Source organism: Pelodiscus sinensis, chromosome 13, assembly GCF_052426305.1.
Source record: "Pelodiscus sinensis isolate ZL-2025 chromosome 13, ASM5242630v1, whole genome shotgun sequence".
Lineage (NCBI taxonomy): Eukaryota > Metazoa > Chordata > Testudines > Trionychidae > Pelodiscus > Pelodiscus sinensis.
Genome location: NC_143064.1, coordinates 37,456,881 through 37,475,752, shown reverse-complemented (window position 1 = coordinate 37,475,752; position 18,872 = coordinate 37,456,881). Strand labels below are relative to the sequence as shown.

General features: G+C 48.2%; 1 pseudogene; it reads right to left on the bottom strand.

Moving 5' to 3' along the window:
* LOC149523663 (uncharacterized) overlaps nucleotides 1-18,623 on the bottom strand; it is a 32,347-nt pseudogene extending 13,724 nt beyond the window's left edge.
* Nucleotides 18,624-18,872: the final 249 nt, after the last annotated feature.

Below are 18,872 nucleotides of genomic sequence, written 5' to 3'. Positions count from 1 at the left end.
AGGAGTGGGGCGCGGGGATGTACCAGGGAACGAACACTCCCAGCCACCTGGACGCCCCAGTGATTCGCGGTTTGGTATGTCTCTCTGCAGATGGTCAAGGCCATCAACAGGGTGCTGCTCCGCAGGGTGGTCCGCTTCACCGACCCGGACGCCGTCATCCAGGGGTTCAGCGCCCTCGGCTTCCCCAAATGCGGGGGGGGGGCCATCAAAAGGATGCACATCCCCATTCATGCCCCAGACACCAGGCCTCCCAGTACAACAACCGCAAGGGGTACTTCTCCATCCTCCTGCAGGCCGTGTCTTACCACCTGGGCCAGTTCACGGACATTAATATGGGCTGGTCTGGCAAGGCACATGATGCCAGGGTGTACCGCAACTCCTCCGTGTGCCAGAGGATGAGTGCCGGGACCTTCTTCCCCAACCGCCACATCAGGGTTGGGGACGTGGACATGCCCATCTGCCTGGTGGAGGATGCAGCCTATCCTCTACAGCCCTGGCTGATGAAGCCGTACACGGGGCACCTCAACCCCCTCCCGGCAGGCCTTAAATGTCAGGATCACCAGGGCCCACATTGTGGTCGAGGGGGCCTTCGGACGCCTGAAAGCCCGCTTCAGATGCCTCCTCATCCGCCTCCACCTTGCCGAGCACAATATCCCTCCTGTAGTGGCAGCATGTTGTGTGCTGCACAATTTATGTGAGCGGAAGGGGGAGGCTTTCCTGACAGCCAGGATGGCTGAGGCTGAGCACATGGCTGGCCAGTACACGCAGCCCCGCACTGCCGCCATCTGGGAGGCCCAGCAGGGGGCCGTCCAGGTCCGGGAAGCCCTGTGGGAAAGCTTTCATGTGGAGGAGGACTGAACTCTCTCTGCATTGCCTTCTTCCATCCTCCCTTCCTTCCCCTTTCCTCTCCCTAACCACCTTTCCTAATGTAAAATGAAAACACCTGTTTTGCCAAAAAAAACCTCTCTTTATTGTACATAACTGGGGTGGGGGGAGGGAGGAATGAAGGTCGGAGAGAGGAGGGGGAAACCTGGGAGGAGGGAGCTGGAAGGAGGAGGAAGAGAAGGGAAAACTCAGGGTTGGGGATCCTGCTGGCTCTCCTGTCTCACAGCACTGCGGGTGCGGAGGTGTCGGGGGGAGGAGGTGTAGAGGGTGGGGCAGGAGGGATTGGGTTGCAGAGGAAGTGTGAGAGGGAGCTGGAGTGGGAGGAGGAGCAAGAGCTGGGGCAGCCGTAGGGGCAGCTGCAGGGGCCAGAGCTGGAGGAGGCAGGAACCTGTCCACCAAGGTCTGGAGGTGGCCTCTGAGGGCACGACCCTGATCCTCCAGTGCCTCTAAGCTCTGCTGCCACAGCCACAGGTCCTCCCGGACCCAGTGCTCCTGGATGCAGAGCTGGTGTTCCAGTAGCCACAGGTGCCACTGCTGGTAGTCCTTGAGGTTGCGGGTGCGCCTGCTGGCCCGGGTGTGGGTGGCTGTTGCAGGCGGGGTGGTGCACCCTGCAGTCCCAGGTGCTGCGGCTGTGGTGAAACAAGAGCAGTAGTCAATTTGCCCTGGGGACACAGTGTGTGAAACCCAGTCCTCCTCTGCAAGGCGAGGTCGGCGTGTGGGAAACGGTCCAGGGCCCCCGCATGACACCCAGCTGCTGCTTCATGGTGGGCAAGGCCCAGACATATGGTCCCTGGGCTCCCTCTCTCCCCACCCTACCCCCATACACATATGGGGAGCATGATGGCACTCAGATGTGGAGCCCTCCCCGGCCTCGGACGACACAGCCGATGTGCTCTGTGGGATGCTTTGGGGGTCCTGGGTCTTGCACAGGCTCTCTGCAGGCTCCTGGCTCTTGGCATCCTCCTCCTCCTCTGTGTCAGAGACAGGTCCCTCTGCACTGGGGTCGATCACCATCCGGGGGTCAGGGACTGTGTGAGACCCCAGGATGCAGTCCAGGGCCTCATAATGAGGGCATGCTTCCAGGTCAGCCCCTGGCTGGGAGGCCCTGGCGTAGGACTGCCACAGGTCCTTGATTTTGCAGCGGACCTGCTCCCGGGTCTGCGTGTGACCTCTGATGGCCAGGCTGGCAACCATGCAGCTGTAGATGGCCACATTCCTGTGCCTAGTGTGGAGATCGTGGACGTTGGAGGCCTCCCCCCAAATCTCAATGAGGTCCACGATCTCCGCACTAGACCAGGCGAGCGCCCGCCTCTTGCGGCCCTGGGCAGGCTCCTGGGAGCCGCCAGCCTGTTCCTGGGAAGAGGCGGAGGGCTGGGTGGCAGCGGGTGGCTGGCTCATGCTGTGCCAAGTACAGGGTCTGCTGGCTGGGTGCTGGCAGGCTTGCAACTGTCACAAGCACTGTAGCCAGACCATGCCCCTTTAAGGGCTCTGGGGCTGGGAGGGGGGCAGAAGAGATTCCCTGGTTTGGCCCAGAGTGGCCACCAGGGCAATCTGGGAAGGGCTAGCCTCCAACTAGTTTGAATTAAGTGGCTACACAACCCTTAATTCAAACTACATAATTCGAACTAGGCGTTACTCCTTGTAGAATGAGGTTTACCTTGTTCGAATTAAGCGTTCTGCTATTTCGAATTAAATACAAAATAGCGGTTTGCATGTGTAACCTCTATTAAAGTTAATTCAAACTAATGGCTGTTAGTTCGAATTAACTTTGTAGTGTAGACATATTAGTTCCTGATTGTTTGTTTGTTTGTTTTAAATTGGCCAGGGATGGTGTGCAACCTCAATACTGATCCTGAAAGGCTTAATGGAACTTGAAGGCTTAATTAGTGCTCCTGGTTGCACCTAGCGGATTGGCCTGACCTAATTGAAAATGAGTCCCATAAGGGCTGCTATTAAGAGAAGAAGCAGAGAATGAAAGGGGGCTATAGAACTTGGGAAAGAATGCTGTAGTTCCTCTATTGGCAGTAGAACAAGCAGCAGGACTGAAAGAGAAGTATAGGGTAAGATTTGATCTCTAGAACATTTCCAAGCAGACAACTTTATTTGCCAGGAAAAGAGATGAAGAAGCTACTGTGCTGGAGAAAAGCAAGCTCCGGTAGTGAATCCTGACAAGACGGAAAGACCCTATTCCAGTAAGGAATAGAGTACAGGGGAAACTTAAAGAGGGGCAAAAGGTCAAGCCTAAGGAAAGTAGAAGTTTGATATCTTCAGTTAGAAGACTGTAGGGAGCCCTGTGAACCTGGGCCAGAAAAGTAATCTGAAAGGAACACAAGAATTCAAAATGATGCTATAAGGAATGCCATCTGATAGGCTGAGTTAGTCAAAAGCACAGGGAAGTACTTTGACATATCTTACTTTATCACTGCAAGGTCCTTGGCCTGGAACCCACAAGAAAGAGAGGACTGGGATTCCCATATAAGCCACTGGTATGAAACCCTCAAATCTAAGGCGATAATGATTTTTGAAAGCTCTGAAAGAGGAGGGTTTAGGGACCATGGGGTATAGAAGTGGGGGTTTGAAAACCTGACAATAATTCATTGTATTATATTCAGTGGCATTTTGTTATCCTGTAAAGGATGAGCCTACATGTGACTTCGTTGGAGAACTGACTCAACAGATGAATCTCAGCATGGGAGGCTAGACTGAATAAGACCTCAAGGTCCCTTCCAGCCCTCCATTCTTGGGGGGCACTAAATAATGAGAGCCTGCTATGAGAATGTGCCATTGGTGAGTCCAACACCTCTTTAACACTGACACTTGATAGTCTTATGTCCTTATACTCAACTCTTTCTCAAGTGAAGGGAATCTACTGGGAATGTAGACAGGGGCAGTTTCACCTTCCCACTATGTTCCACTTTTTGAACTTCTCTTCTTTCATGGTCTTGTCTGCCTTCCCAAGATTTTCCCACTATGGGTATGTCTACACAGCAAAGTTATTTTGAAATAATATCCCTTATTTCAAAAAAACTTTCCTAGCATCTACACAGCCAAACCACTGTGCACTTATTTCGAATTTGGTAAACCTCATTCTACAAGGAATAACGCCAAATTCAAAATAGCTATTTCAAAATAAGTGCTGTGTAGACACTTATTTCAAAATAGGGGGCCTCCAGCCTTCCCAGGATGCCCTGGTGACCACTCCAGCCTCAACCAAGAACATTTCTCTTCCTACCCCAAACCCTGGAGCCCTTAAAAGGGTAGTCTCTGACCACAGTGCCTGTGCCAGTTCCAAGCCTGCCAGCACAGAGCCAGCAGTCACAGCCCCTGACCCATTGGCCCCAAAACATGAACCAGCAAGCCACTGGTAGCCAGCCCTCCACCGCTCCCCAGGACCAGTCTGCCAGCTGCCAGGAGCCTGACAAGGCCCGGAGAAAGCAGGTTCCTTCCTTGTCCAGGGTGGAGATCATGGAACTTAATCAGGTTTGGGGGGGGGGGGGATGCCCCCAACGTCCATGCACTAGATGGAGGAATGTGGCCATCTATGGCAGGATAGCTGCCAGCCTGGCCACCAAAGGCCACATGCAAACCCAGGAGCAGGTTTGCATGACAATCAAGTTGGTCTGGCGAGACCCCCAAACCTGAGCTCTGAGCTTCCCCTCCCCCATCTTCCCCTTGCTTCCCCCTTCCAGCTCCCTCCTCCCAGGTTTCCCCCTCCCCTCCCCTCTCCCACCCTCTCTTCGCCCCTCTCCCTCCTCCTTTCCCCAGTCTTACCAGAGTTTCATTCCCTCCCCTCCAGTTTTGTTAAATAAAGAGAGTTTGTGTTCATGAAAATACATCAGGAAGCGGGGTTAGGGAGGAGTAAGTAGAAGGATGTGAGGGAGTAATGAGGCACAATCCCCCAATGGGGCAGACCAGGGAGGCTCTTAGTGCTCCTCAGGGTGGAAGCTCTCCTGGATACTGACAGCCCCAGCGATGGATCTCCCGCATGGCAGCCTGCAGAAATTGCAGCCAGACTTGCAGCAACACTTCCAACAGAAGCACCAGAGTGCCCGGGGCAGCTCTGGCTCCATGTTGCAGAGTGCTGTATTGTCCCGAGTGAGGGCAATCAGAGCACGCAGAGACAAAATGTTTTGCTGTCCCTCACCAAGGTAGACAAGCAAGCAGGGAAACCTGAGAATTGGCTGTCGGGGGTGGGGGGCAATCCCTTTAAGCACAGTCCTCAGCTAGCCTCAGACAGCAGCCCCACACAGTAAGTCCTGACCTGGTACCCTGCTGGAACTGGTTCCGGCCAGACTTAAATGCAATTAAGAGCCCACTCAGTGTGGACGCACTATTTCAAAATAGCAAAATGCTATTTCAAAATGCGTTTTGTGTGTAAGCTATTTCAAAATAACACTGTAGTGTAGACATACAATACCTCTCATTGCTTCTTCAGAGTCTTATTTGGAGGGCCATTGTTCCATTGCAGGACTGTCTTAATCTGGGTGCAAGCTCTATGAGTGGGCCAGGACAGCAAAGCAAGTTCTGTCAGATTTTCTCCCCTCCCTAAGCCTGTAGGCCAAAGAGAATAATTTAATAAAAAATGAAGATTTCTGTGTCGGTGCTGCATGTCTTTGTGAGCTGATGGATCAGTTTAGTGTTATGGGGGTTTAGGAGGTTAGAAAGCTGTGCTGAGCCAAGTCAATCCGTCTTAATGAGTAGGCTCTTCTTGTTTGTTATAATAAAATGCTTTCCTTTCCAGAAACACTTGCTTTATAAAAGTAAAATGACTTTTAGACTCTTTTTTTTTCGTTGGTGCAGGTGCACCATTCAGTTTCCATTGGAGCTTCTAACTATGTCAGCTATCATAAAAGCCATTTTTAGACATGCCATAGGCGTTTTTTAAACAGGTGTTGGATGAAGAAGGTGGCTGTAGAAGGAATTTCTACATGAATGTTTATAATATAGAATACTCTGTGCCTTCATGCAGATGCCCTTATGAATTAAAATGAAGTGTGAATAATGAAGATTAGTATGTGATATATGCTGTCTCCAGAAATAGCTCTAACTATGTTTTTCAAAGATTTTTCAGTAATGAGTCAGCAGCTCTTGAAGAAAACTTATTTCTCAGAAAACAAGCTAGTCAGCCAACTGTACCAGAAAAATAATCAGGATTTTGAAGTTTCTATCTTACTGCTCATTTTAAGAATAAAAAATTCAAAGCAAATATTAACAATTTTCACTAGCATTTGGAGACAGTATATTTTAAGATAAAAATGTTAGAATTGTGTATTATTCAAATAGCAGTCAAATCAATAAAATTCAAGTTATAATTTAAATTTCAAAAACCTAGAGTGACTATATACACTTATTTTTTTATACGTTTGTTGCCCATACTACCTAAGTAGTTAGCCAAAATTCCAGGGCCTTGCAAAATCCATCCTATTAGGAAGATGTGATATAAATCAGATATAATCCTATTTATAAAAAATACACACAAAGTGCAGTTTCTCTGAATACAACAGACACCAAGGACAAGAGCCAGGTTTCTTACTGAGCCCTGGTCTACACAACAGGATTACAGGCGGTCCCCGGGTTACATGGACTTACATCGGATCCCTACTTACAAACGGGGTGAGGCAACCCCGCACTAGCTGCTTCCCCCCAGCACATCAGGGAGACGCGAAGCTAGCGCCCTCCTCCCCAACAGATGAGGGAGACATAGAGCAGCTTTTCTCAGCAGACACCTCAGCTTAAGAATAAAGGACTGAGGGAAGTGAGGTGTGGGAGAATAAAACTGATCTCTGGAGAAATGTTTGTTCTTAAGTTGAATTTGTATGTAAGTCGGAACTGGTACATATTGTAGGGGAAACTCTAGCCAAACATTTCTCCAGAGCTCAGTTTTATTCTCCCACACCTCACTTCCCTCAGTCCTTTATTCTCAAGCTGAGGTGTCTGCTGAGAAAAGCCGCGGAGGACGCGGGCGGCGGGACTGTGGCGCGTCTCGGCCGTCTGCTGGGGGAGGGGGCGCAGCTAGTGTGGGGTTGCCTCACCCCGTTTGTAAGTAGGGATCCGATGTAAGTTGGATCCATGTAACCCGGGGACTGCCTGTAAATCAAAAGAATGCGGCAGTTTTTTCGACTGTGGAAAACCTTGTTTTAGGAGGAATAACGTCTTTTTTTGAACATGCTCTTTTGAAAAAAGGTGCTATGTAATGCAAACTGTGCTTTTTTGAAAGAGAACATCCAGACTGCCTGAGTGCTCTCTTTTGAAAAAGCGGCTTGCATTTTCAAAAGTACTGATTGTAGTCTAGATGCTCTTTTTCAAAAGAGGCTTGCAGCCTAAACGTAGCCATACAATCTACAACCAGTATCTTAATCCCTGTACTTGCAACCATGGAAAAACCTCCTAACTGAACCCTGACCATGTGGCTTAGTGCCTTGATGGGAATCCCACCACCACTGCTGTCTTCTTTTAACCTAAAAGAAGATGTTCGACCAACTCATTAGCTGCGATGAAGCCTGTGATTGTCTTGGGGCATAAGTTCAAACTGCTTGCAGCCATTAGCGCTGTCAGCATAGTGTTGTAGTATTTATTTTACAAAAGAGCCTTGACTTTAGGGCCCATAAGTTAGGGCCCCATTCTGCTAGGCAATGTGCACCCATATTAAAAACGGTTCCTTTGTAATGCATTCTCAGCACTTTACTGAGATCAGCTGAGATAACTCCCTTTCCCAGCACAGTGCTAGAGCACAGTCAGCAGGGTTCCTTGCTGGCAAAGGAAAATGCCTATGTGGGTCTTACTGTGGGATGGGCGCCTCTTAATTCAGACTACTAAGGCAAGGTAACTACATATCTTATACTAAGCTTATGCTTTTCAGTGTTCAACGTATCAGTACTGGTGCTTCACGAATGTTCCACTGCTAATTTGATAATGGGCACTTTCTCTTTTGATGGTCTGCAGTCCAAAGCCTCCTACATTTCAACCTTAATTATGAACTTTAGGCCTAGTTGCTGCATCTTGCATGTGTATCCAGTTATGGGGATGATAACTCCCACTTGGAATTCCATCATCTTTTAGGGTACGTCTAAACTACATGGCTCCATCGACAGAGCCATGTAGATTTGTTTGTGCAGCAAAGGGAAATGAAGCCATGATTTAAATAATCGTGGCTTCATTTAAATTTAAATGGCTGCCCCGCTCTGCCGATCAGCTGTTTGTCAGCAGATCGGGGCAGTCTGGATGCTCCCCTGCCCACATGAAAGCCCTTTATCGACCTCCCCGGTAAACCTCATCCTACGAGGCATAATGGAGAGGTCAATAAAGGGCTTTCAGGTTGGTGCAGGAGCGTCCAGACTAGCGCGCTGAGCCAACAAACAGCTGATCAGTTATTTGTAGGCTCAGCACGGCAGCCATTTAAATTTAAATGAAGCTGCGATTATTTAAATCGCAGCTTCATTTCCCTTTGCCGATCAGCCTAATCTACATGGCTCCATTGTTGGAGCCATATAGTTTAGACACACCCTTACTGAATTGGTGATAACATAAATCTTATCTGGCTACTTGTGCTAATGAACATGCATTTGGAATGTATCCTCTGTAAGCATTAGCGTACCCATTTCAAATTCATATTCCAAAAGCAGCTGTGAATAATAAAATCTAATTATATGAAAGTTTGCAAAAAGGGGACCCAATAGGCACATAAACACAACTGAAAACAATAAAAATCTAAACAGGCAGTTTTGTAGCTCTCCCCTATTTCTAATTTGCACAGCTGAATGTGAGCCGGGAAGCTCCTGCTCATTAACTGCCTTTTTTATCTGGATATGTGCAAGAGGAAGAAGAGGGTGCAGAGCAACTTTCCTCCCTCAGGCTAGTAGCTGGGGACAATCACAGTGGTTCCCTGAGCACCACAACGGTGTGGGGTTAGCACTGCCAGCTGTTAAGATATAGATGTTTAGACGTATACTTTAAGAATTTACGTGTATTCTGACCGTTTTGCTAATTACAGTGTTATATAAACAAAGAATTAAAATCACAGTCTATCTGTTTATGATAATCTGAGCCCTTGCTCTTAAGATAAGGCTTTTGACTAAGCAAGGAGAGGCATCCATAAACTGCTAAACATACAGACATGCCCTGACACATTCCAAACCATTCACATTGAAATCATGCCAACCTACCAATAGTTGGGGTTATAAAATTCTCATTTCTTTATTGTTTTGTTATTATGTTCCCCATCTGTCTGGTTCTTTGATAGTTTCTATCTGCTATATAATTAATTTTGCTGGGTTTAAACCAGTTAAGGTGATGGAATATAATTGATTAGATAATCATTAGGAGCATATCTACTAATCAGGGCAAAAGTCGAATTAAGATATGCAACTTCAGCTATGTCAATTGCATTGCTGTAAGTCGAAATAGCTTCATTCGACTTTTGGCACTGTACAGCAGGAAGTCGAAGGAAAAAACCCTCTTCCTTCAATTTTCCTTACTCTTCATGAAATAAGAGTTTCAAGAATTGGAGTAAGAAGTCCTCCATCTTAACTTTATTTCAAAATAAAGGCTTACTATGTAGATGCACATTTTGTTATTTTGGAATAACTTCAGTTGTTCAGAAATAATTCTGCTGTGTAGATGTACCCTAGGATCGGTTCATTAAATTTCAGTAGAATGGCTAGTTAAGGTATGATTTGCCTTGTGATTTGTCACTGAAGGCAAATAGAAAGTAATTTGGGAACAAGGGGGAAAAAAGAACCAAGATTCATTGTTGCTGAAAGCTAAACACAATAAACATTAAATCGTTTACATCTCCAGACTTTGGGTATTGCAATTCTCTGTTCATGTAGGTGTAAGCAGGGTCTGAAACACTGCTTCCAATGGAGCCAGCTGCCCTGCAAAGGACTGAGTTATTGATATGGAAATACAGCTCATGCTGGAATGGGAAAGGAATCTGGGGAGTGGTTATGTACATACAGTTCAGTCAGTGATCTAGGCCTGATGGATGGACAATTGTTAGAATGGAATGTGGTGTATTGTAATTAATTTGGTTGTTGTGGGGTCATAAACTATGTTAACCCTAAATGTAGGAATTGTAAAATATGACCATCAGGAGAGACACTGTCATTGTAAAGAGTCTCAGGTGGAAAAGCTTCCCCCTTCCAGACTCAAGTGGACTGGTTTTGGGGGGGAAGGAGCTTGAATCAGCCAGCTACATGCTCTCCAGGCATGAACTGTGAGACTGGCTCCATCTGTTTCCTTTCCCCTCTCCTCCCCCTCTCCCCCCTCCATAAGGAGTCTCTTTATTATTTTGAAATATTATTCCAGTGGGAGCTTGAATCTTTTAGCCAGCCTAGAGAAACTGACAAAAAGCTGAAATCACTAGGTTTGGCCCAGAGACAAACCGATCATGGAAGCAGAAGCAGGTGAACAACGGGACAGCTGGCAGGAGCAAGTGGCCAGCAGGCGGCTGGCACGAACAAGTGGCCAGCAGGTGGCTGGCAGGAGCTGCCAGTGGGCAGCTGGTAAGAGCAGTGGCAGGTGGCCAGCAGGCAGTTGGTGGGAGCAGTGGCAGGCAGCCAGCGGAGTGGCTTCTGGGAGCAAGCTGCCAGTGGGTGCAAGCAGCCAGCAGGTGTCCAATGGGAGAGTCCAGCAGGCAGCTGGCAGGAGTGGGCTGCAGGCAACCAGCAGGAGCAGACAGCAGGTGGCTGGCAGGGGCAGCCAGCAGGGTGGCTGGTGGGAGTGGTCAGCAGGCAGCCGGTAGGAGCAGTGGCAGGTGGCCAGAGAGGCAGCTGGTGGGAATGACCAGCCAGCAGGGTGGCTGGTGGGAGTGGCTGGTGGGCAGCCAGTAGGAGCAGTGGCGAGTGGCCAACGGAGTGGGTGAGATGCTTCCTATCCTCACCTCTCCCAAGGGTGGGAGGTGAACTCTGAAAATCACCTCAGAGCTCTGGTCTGTCATGGCCAAGGGCAGCAATTGTAAGTGGAGTACGGGGAAAGGTTGGGCATGTGAATGGGACACTTACATTACTGGACTTGTGAGCCTAAGAGGCAAAGGAGATTGCTCAATCCACTTGCACGGGGAAGTTCACTCGTGGACAGTGTTTCCAGGGATATCTGACCACCTCTCTTTATTCTCCCCAGCTGGACCAGCCATGACTGTGGGCCAATCACCACCAGACAAACCAACCTCCAGACCATGGGGGAGCTGCAGGCATCGGAGGGTCCAGGAGGACCTGATGAGGGAATACGTGTCCATCCTCCAGGATGGCCAAGAAGGTCCGGGATGATGCAGAATGGCAGGCCCAAATGTGGACTAAGCTGCCGAAGCTGGGCTGCAACATGTGTGCCACCATCTGGGAGATGGTGGCTTACCTGGCTCCTGTCCCTGCTCCTGCCCCCATTCACCCTGCCATGCCTGCTCCCACTCCAGCCACCCTTCCTGACTATCCCACTGTTCTCTCTGAACCTCCCCACCCACAAGGTCACCGATGTCCCTGGACCCAAGATGAAACTACCATCCGAACCACGCACCAGTCTTAGCCCTAGCTCTGAGCCTCTCCTCCCCACTCCAAGGTTCTTGCCCCTCTCCTCTCTCCCCATATCCAGGTTCTCAATCCCCTTCTCCCCAGTTACTTTTATCACAAAAAAGACTTTTTAAACACTAAACTGTAGGTTGTCTTCACTGTAGAGGGAAGGGAGGGTTGTGGGGAGGCAGAGAGGGGCAAGGCACAGGTCCCTAGTGGGAAGGCCGGGTATGTCTACACTACCCGGCTAGTTCGGACCCCGTGCAGCGCGGGTACACGTGGCACCGAGTAGCTAGTTCGGATTAGGCTTCCTAATCCGAACTAGCTGTACTCCTCATGGAAGCCTAATTAGGAAGCCTAATCCGAACTAGCTACTCCGTGCTGCGTGTATCCGTGCTGCACAGGGTTCGAACTAGCCGGCATTTAAAAATGGCGCTGGCCGGCTTCATGCAACTGAAGCCCGGGAAATTCAAATCCCGGGCTTCATTTGCAACTGCGGATGACTACATTACCCCCGCTAGTTCGAACTAGCAGGGTAGTGTAGACATACCCACCCTGAGGAGAGTTACTGGGGTCCTTTAGAGAAACTCTCCCTCAGTGCCTCCTGGATGTGCCTCCCCAGTTGATGGGCCTGTCAGATGGCAACTGTGCATGACTGCTCGAAAGCCATTCCCTCCCAGACAGCCTCTGTTCCCTACCCCAGAAGAAAGGCTTTCCCCTTCCTCTCCATAATGTTGTGGAGAACACAAGCAGAGACTACCTGGAGGATGTTGTGCTCCCTCAGAATGAGGTGGGTCAGGAGGCACCTGAACGACACCTTCAAGCACCCAAAGGTGCATTCTGCCTGGATGCGGGCCCTGCCCATGCGGGAATTGAAATGGTCCCTGCTTGGGTCCAGGTGGATGGTATACGGCTTCAAAAGTCAGGGCATGAGGTGGTAGGCTGCGTTCCCCACCATGCACAGTGGCATCTCCACATCCCTGACCCTGACGTTGAGCTCAAGAAACAAAGTGCCACCCTCCAGGTTCTGGTAGAGGGCTGGAGTTTCTGAACATGCAGGCATTGTGCGCCCTCCCAGAGCAACTGACAAAAATGTCTCTGAACTGTCCACGGTGGTCAACCAGGACCATGGAAAAATATTCCTTGCAGCTGATATACTGGATGGCATGGTGTTCTGGGACATGGAAGGAAATGTGGTTTCCATCTATCTACACCCCCTCTGCAGTTGGGGCAGCCCAGAGCGGCAAATCCGGCCATGATGGGGTCCAGGTCTCCCAGATGGATGTCTTTGCACAGCAAGATGGTGTTTATGGCCCTCACCACCTTTATGGCAGAAGGAGACAAACAAACACACAACATAGAGATGTCTCCTTCCTCATGCAGAAGTTATGGAGCCACTGCTTTTATCCCACCACTCCATCACTAGCTGGTCCCACCAGTTGGAACTGGTGACCAGCCTCTCTAACATGGGGTGCAGTTGCAAGAGCATTGCTCCTGCACACGGGCAGAGGTTCTCAAAGATGAGCTCTGAGTCAAGCTCATGTACAGCCATGAAGGCAGCCTGCAGAAATTGCTGCAGAAACTGCAGCCCAGCAGTGTGGGCCATCACATGCCCAGAGGCAGCTCAGGCTCCATGGCAAGGAGTGCTGTTGTGTCCAAAAGCAGGGCAATCAGAACATGCACTGCAAATGCTTTGCTATCCCTCAGAGAGGTAGGCAAGCAAGAAGAAGAAGCTGAGAAACAGCTGTCCAGGGGAAGCCCTTTAAGCACGTGTCTCAGATAGCCTTAGGCAACAACACCTGGAAACAACTGCTGACCTAATGCCCTACCTGAACTGGCTCTGGGTGGCCTTAAATGCGAGATAGTGTCCAATCAGTGAGGATGCTATCTTTCAAAATATCACATCGCTATTTTGTTGTGCTTTCGTGTGTAGACATGCTATTTTGAAATAAGCTTTTCTGGAAGATCCCTTCCGGAAAAGCTTACTCCGAAAGAAGCGTGCAGTCTAGACATAGCCTATGAAGAGACAAAAGGCATAGCTTGTCACTCTAACTCCAAACGAGCATTGTATTGGTTTAAATTAAAAATAGAACAAGTGAATTAATACGAGGTAGGATTTCACATAATTTTCAGTATAAAGGACAGAGTGAGAAATAGTTACAAGCAAATACTACAGACTAAAACTTAGTAGTGCTATTTATTTTTTATATAAACCTCATTTTAGTAATCACATTTCTTTGACTGTGATGGGATTAATTTATCCAAGCCTGGAAGAGCAATTGCAGACAAAACCAGTTTGGGAAGCTGATTCAAGGCATAGTCAATTAGATTTGTAGTGTTAACTTTGGAGAAATGTGTAATTGGAGACCATGATGTTCTCAAATTATGCAGAGAACATTGCAATGGCTGAATGCACAGAGAGGCTGTTGGTGTATTGAATGTCAGAAAAGTTTAGTCAGGTTAGTCTGTGAATGTGTCCAAGCAAAATAAAGAGTGTGCGCTAGGTGTAAAAAGAAGTTTATTATCAGAAGAGAGGCAGGAGTATAGGCAGAATCTCGGGGTGGAATAGATGAATGAGCCAACACTTTTCCCTCTCAGATTTCATTAGGTCTTGTACAAAATAAGTGTATCCAATGCTACCAGGCACATTCCCAATTCCATTCTTTAACAATCTCAAAACATAGGCTGACTCAATGTCAACATGTACCATTGTGCTAGAAATGGGATAACATTAGTATTTCAGGTACTGCAAGGTGTCACTGAAGAGTTATTTTCATAGGGCCAGCCTATCCCCTCTGTAAAAAAAAATATTTATTTTGAGCTACACTTTACATACAGTCACACATCAACATTTCTATTAATGACCTGGATGAGGGGATGGATTGCACCTTCAGCACCCTCAGCAAGTTCACAGATGACATTAAGTTAGGGGGAGAAAGAGATTTCTTGGAGAGTAGGGATAGGGTCCAGAGTGACCTAGACAATTGGAGGGCTGAGTCAAAAGAAACCTGATGACGTTTAACAAGGACAAGTGCAGAATCTTGCACTGTGGATGGAGGAATCCCAAGCACTGCTACAGGCTGGGGGCCAACTGGCTAAGCAGCATTTTGGCAGAAAAGGACCTAGGAATTACAGTGTGAGAAGCTGGATATGAGTCAACAATGTGCCCTTGTAGCCAAGAAGGCTAATGGCATGTTGGGTGTATTAGTAGGAGCATTACCAGAAGATCTAAAGAAACGATTATTTTCCTTTATTCAGCACTGGTGAGGCCACATCTGGAGCATCCAATTCTGCCCTCCCTTCCCCCTCCCCATTACAGAAAGTTCAGCAGAGGAGAACCAAAATGATGAGGGGGCTAGAGTACATGACTTATGAGAAGAGGCCAAGGGATTTGGTCTTATTTAGTTTACATAAGAGAAGTGGGGGAGAGCGGGTGTATTTGATAGCAGCCTTCAATTACCTTAAGGGGAGTTCCAAAGAGCATTGAGAGAAGCTGTTCTCAATGGTGACAGATGACAGCAATGGTCTCAAGTCACAGTGGCGTATGTCTAGGTTGGATATTAGAAAAAAAATATTTCACTAGAAGGGTGGTGAAGCACTGGAATGGAAAGTGCCACAGGACTCTTTGTTTCTCTTCTTTTTCTTCTCCTTTTTAACTAAACCTTTAGTTATTAGATATTAAAGGATTTGCAACAACATTATTGTTAGGTAAGATGTGAGTTATATACCATGTGGCTGATCACTTTGGATTAGAAAAACCCATCCTTTGATGAAATTGGTTTTAAATAACCATTCATCAGCTTGGTGGTGGAAAAAAAATGCCTATGGCATTCATATGTGATTTCTAGTTAACCAGTGTTGTAAGGCCACATTTATACTAAGAGAAAGTTGCATCTAGTAAGGTCAGTTTCTGATTTTGTGAAGTTAAAGGTCGGTGTACTCACTGTGGAGAAGCATCAAATATAGTCCAAAATAGTGCATCCCCATTAAGGAGCCTACCATCAACACATAGAGCAATGCATCCCAAGTAGCTTTGCATTCTGGGCTATGCTCCTGATACCTGCTGGGACCAAAACTCTGCAGTGGGAGGTTATGGGCTCATATCATCAGTATCCCATAATGTACTCATCTAGTCCCTCCCACCTTGCATGAATTCTATGGCAACCAGTGTGCTTATGTGTTTTTGTGCCCTTGTTTCCTGTACAGACACCATAGCACTGCAAGCATGGATCCCAGTTTGCAGCAAGCCATACTTATACTGATGTGTGCCATCATGCACCTGATGGCTCACTATTTCAAGAGTGTATGCATGTTGCTCTGCCAAGAAGAGAAGGAGGATGAATCTGAGCTTGTCATGGAGTTGCTGCTCTTGAAAGCCCTCTGGAAGCTTGCAGTGCTAGACAGCTATGATTCAGTGGGGAATCAATTTGGAGTGGGCACATCTACAATGGAGTCTGTTGTCAAACAAGTAGCCAAGGTAGTCAATACTATTCTGCTATGGAGCACTGTGACTCTGGGAAATATGGATCCCGTAGTGGATGGCATTGCTACAAGTGGTTTCCTAACTGTGGTGGAGTAATAGATGGAACACACATCCCCATCTTGGTCCCTGAACTCCTTGCCACAGAGTACATAAACCACACGTGGTACTTCTCCGTACTGCTGAAGGCACTAGTGAATCACAAAGGCCATTTCACTGTCATCAACGTGGGATGGTTGGGAAAGCTGTATGAAGCGCGCATCTTTAGGAACTCCTCCCTCTTCTGAAAGATGCACAATGGAACTTTATTCCCAGACTGAAAAATCAGAATTGGAGAGGTAGACATGCCTATTGTGATACTTGGTGACCCAGTCTACCAGAAGCCAAACACAGGCAGCTTGGACCCCAGCAAGGAAGAGTTCCACTATAGGCTGAACAAGGTCAGAATGGTGATTGAAAGTGCTTTGGGGCATTTAAAGGGTAGGTTTAGGAATCTCCTAACTCCATTGGACCTCAGCAAATGCAACATTCCCTTTGTGGTGACAGCCTGTTGTGTGCTCTGTAATATTTGTGAGAGAAAGGGGGAAACTTATCTGACAGGGTGGGATGTTGAGGCAGAGAGACTAGGTAGACAGCTTTAGCAGCTGGACACCAGGACGATAAGGAGAACACAATGTGAGGCAGGCAGAGGAAATCAGAGAGACCTTGAAGGACAGTTTTACAAATGTCCAATTTTGAGAATCTTCCAAATTGCTCTCAACAAGTTGCCCCCACATTCCCTGTGTTTGCCTTTTATCCCCCATCCCACCCCTGCAGTTCAAGCAATACAGAGACCACTGTCCAATTAACATGATTTTTTATTTGGGGGAAACATCTGGGAAATGAAATAAGTGAGAACCTGAAAGGGGGAAGGGTTTCAGGAATGCCCATGGGACTGCCTTCTGCCTCCCGAGGTGCAGGAGGGAAAAGCTGCCTTTGAGTTCCACCCTCCCCCACCTTTACCCCCTTGTGCCCTAGAATTGCAGAAGATCTTGGTGACCTTGGGATGGAAGCAATGGGATTGAGAGAGGAAAGAACTGGTGTTGTCATCAGGGCAGATGAGCTTCTAGGAGGAGTACCTCTCCAGACATGCAGCCAGGTGCACTCCGTTGCAGTTTTATGGGGGTCAAAGAGGATCTCCTGCTGCTTCAGCTGCTGCTCCCTGGTGGCTCTCCTCTCCTGGCATTCAACGATCCAGTCCTGACGTTCTTCCCACTTGTCATGCTCGATGGAATTCATGCACTTTCTCTGTTCCCTGAACATATCCTCCTTTGTGCATTTTTGCCCGCGGATCTGAGCCAGGTTGACAGATGCTGGAAGAGGGAGAGTATACAGTGAAATGTCTGCAGTCCCAGCTGGAATGAAAAGTTACAAGGGCACACATTGTAGCACATACATTGTGTTAAGGCTATCCCTTATCTGTTAACCTACACCAAAAGTCTCTGTAACAACAATAAAGATGTGTTCTGTGCATGGCCAAATGTGCAGCTGCACTGAGTTCTCATGGGAGCATCTGGACACATGTGGTGCAGAGACAGGCAGAAAATAAAAGTACTGGGAGAAGGCAGGATAGGGTATCTTCCCTCTGTGTCCGGCACATGCAGCTTTCGGAGCAAGTGCTGCTTACCCAGGCTCCAGCAGGGGAGGCTGGGGTGGGAGGGGTTGTCCAGCTTATGTGGCTTCCTGGAGAGAGTTCTAATAGCTTCCCCTCCTCCTTCATCCAGGTTGTCATGAGAGATATCAGTCTTCTCTGAATCACAGAGGGTATGTCTACACTACCTCGCTAGTTCGAACTAGCGGGGTAATGTAGGCATACCGCACTTGCAAATGAAGCCCGGGATTTGAATTTCCCGGGCTTCATTTGCATAAGCGGGGAGCCGCCATTTTTAAAACCCCGCTGGTTCGAACCCCGTGCAGCGCGGCTACACGGGGCATGAACTAGGTAGTTCGAACTAGGCTTCCTAGTTCGAACTACCTTTACTCCTCGTGGAATGTGGAACGTGGAACGAGGTGTACCGGTAGTTCGGAATAGGAAGCCTAGTCCGAACTACCTAGTTCGAGCCCCGTGTAGCCGCGCTGCACGGGGTTCGAACCAGCGGGGTTTTAAAAATGGCGGCTCCCCGCTTATGCAAATGAAGCCCGGGAAATTCAAATCCCGGGCTTCATTTGCAAGTGCGGTATGCCTACATTACCCCGCTAGTTCGAACTAGCGGGGTAGTGTAGACATACCCAGAGTGATCAGGAGCAGATTCTGATTGAGTGTGGTCATTAACCTGGGCCTTATGCTCTGTGGTTCAATGACGTCAGACCACTTACTATCCTGACATGTGAAGATGTCCTACTGTGGAGAATGGAGTAAGGCTGGCCTCCCCAAAAACCTTGTAAGAAAGATTAAAGAGTTCCTAGCTGTGAGCTTCATGGAGCTGTGCAGGCAAGATTCCTGCTCCATCTGTAGCTACATTAACAAGCTGCTCTAGGCCCACCATGCTGTATAGGCACAGAGAGACTGCACATCACACCCAATTGCCTTAATCAATTTGTAGAAAGAAAACAATTGTGGATTCACCAAAAGTGCCCCCCCTCCCACCAGGTTCAGTGCTCAAGTAGGAGACATCCTCAAGCACTGACTCTAGTGTCATGAACAGATCTTCACTTTCATCGATTGGTTGCTGGCCAGTCTCCTCCTTCTGCCTCTCTGCAATTACTCTGTCCTCCATGCTGATGTCAGGAGTGTCTTGTCCAGACTCCACAGTCAGGCTTGGGAAGCTGGTCAGTCCTCTTCCCAGAATGGTATCCAGCTGCTAATAGGCACTGCATCTTTGAAGTGCTGTCCTAGACTGTGCTTTAGACTTCTTCATATTGTGGTAGGATTGCCTTAGCTCCTTAATTTTGACTTGGTACTGCTGAGTGTCTGAAATAGCCTTTAGCCCCCAGGCAGCTTGCGATCTTCATGTACATGTCCACAT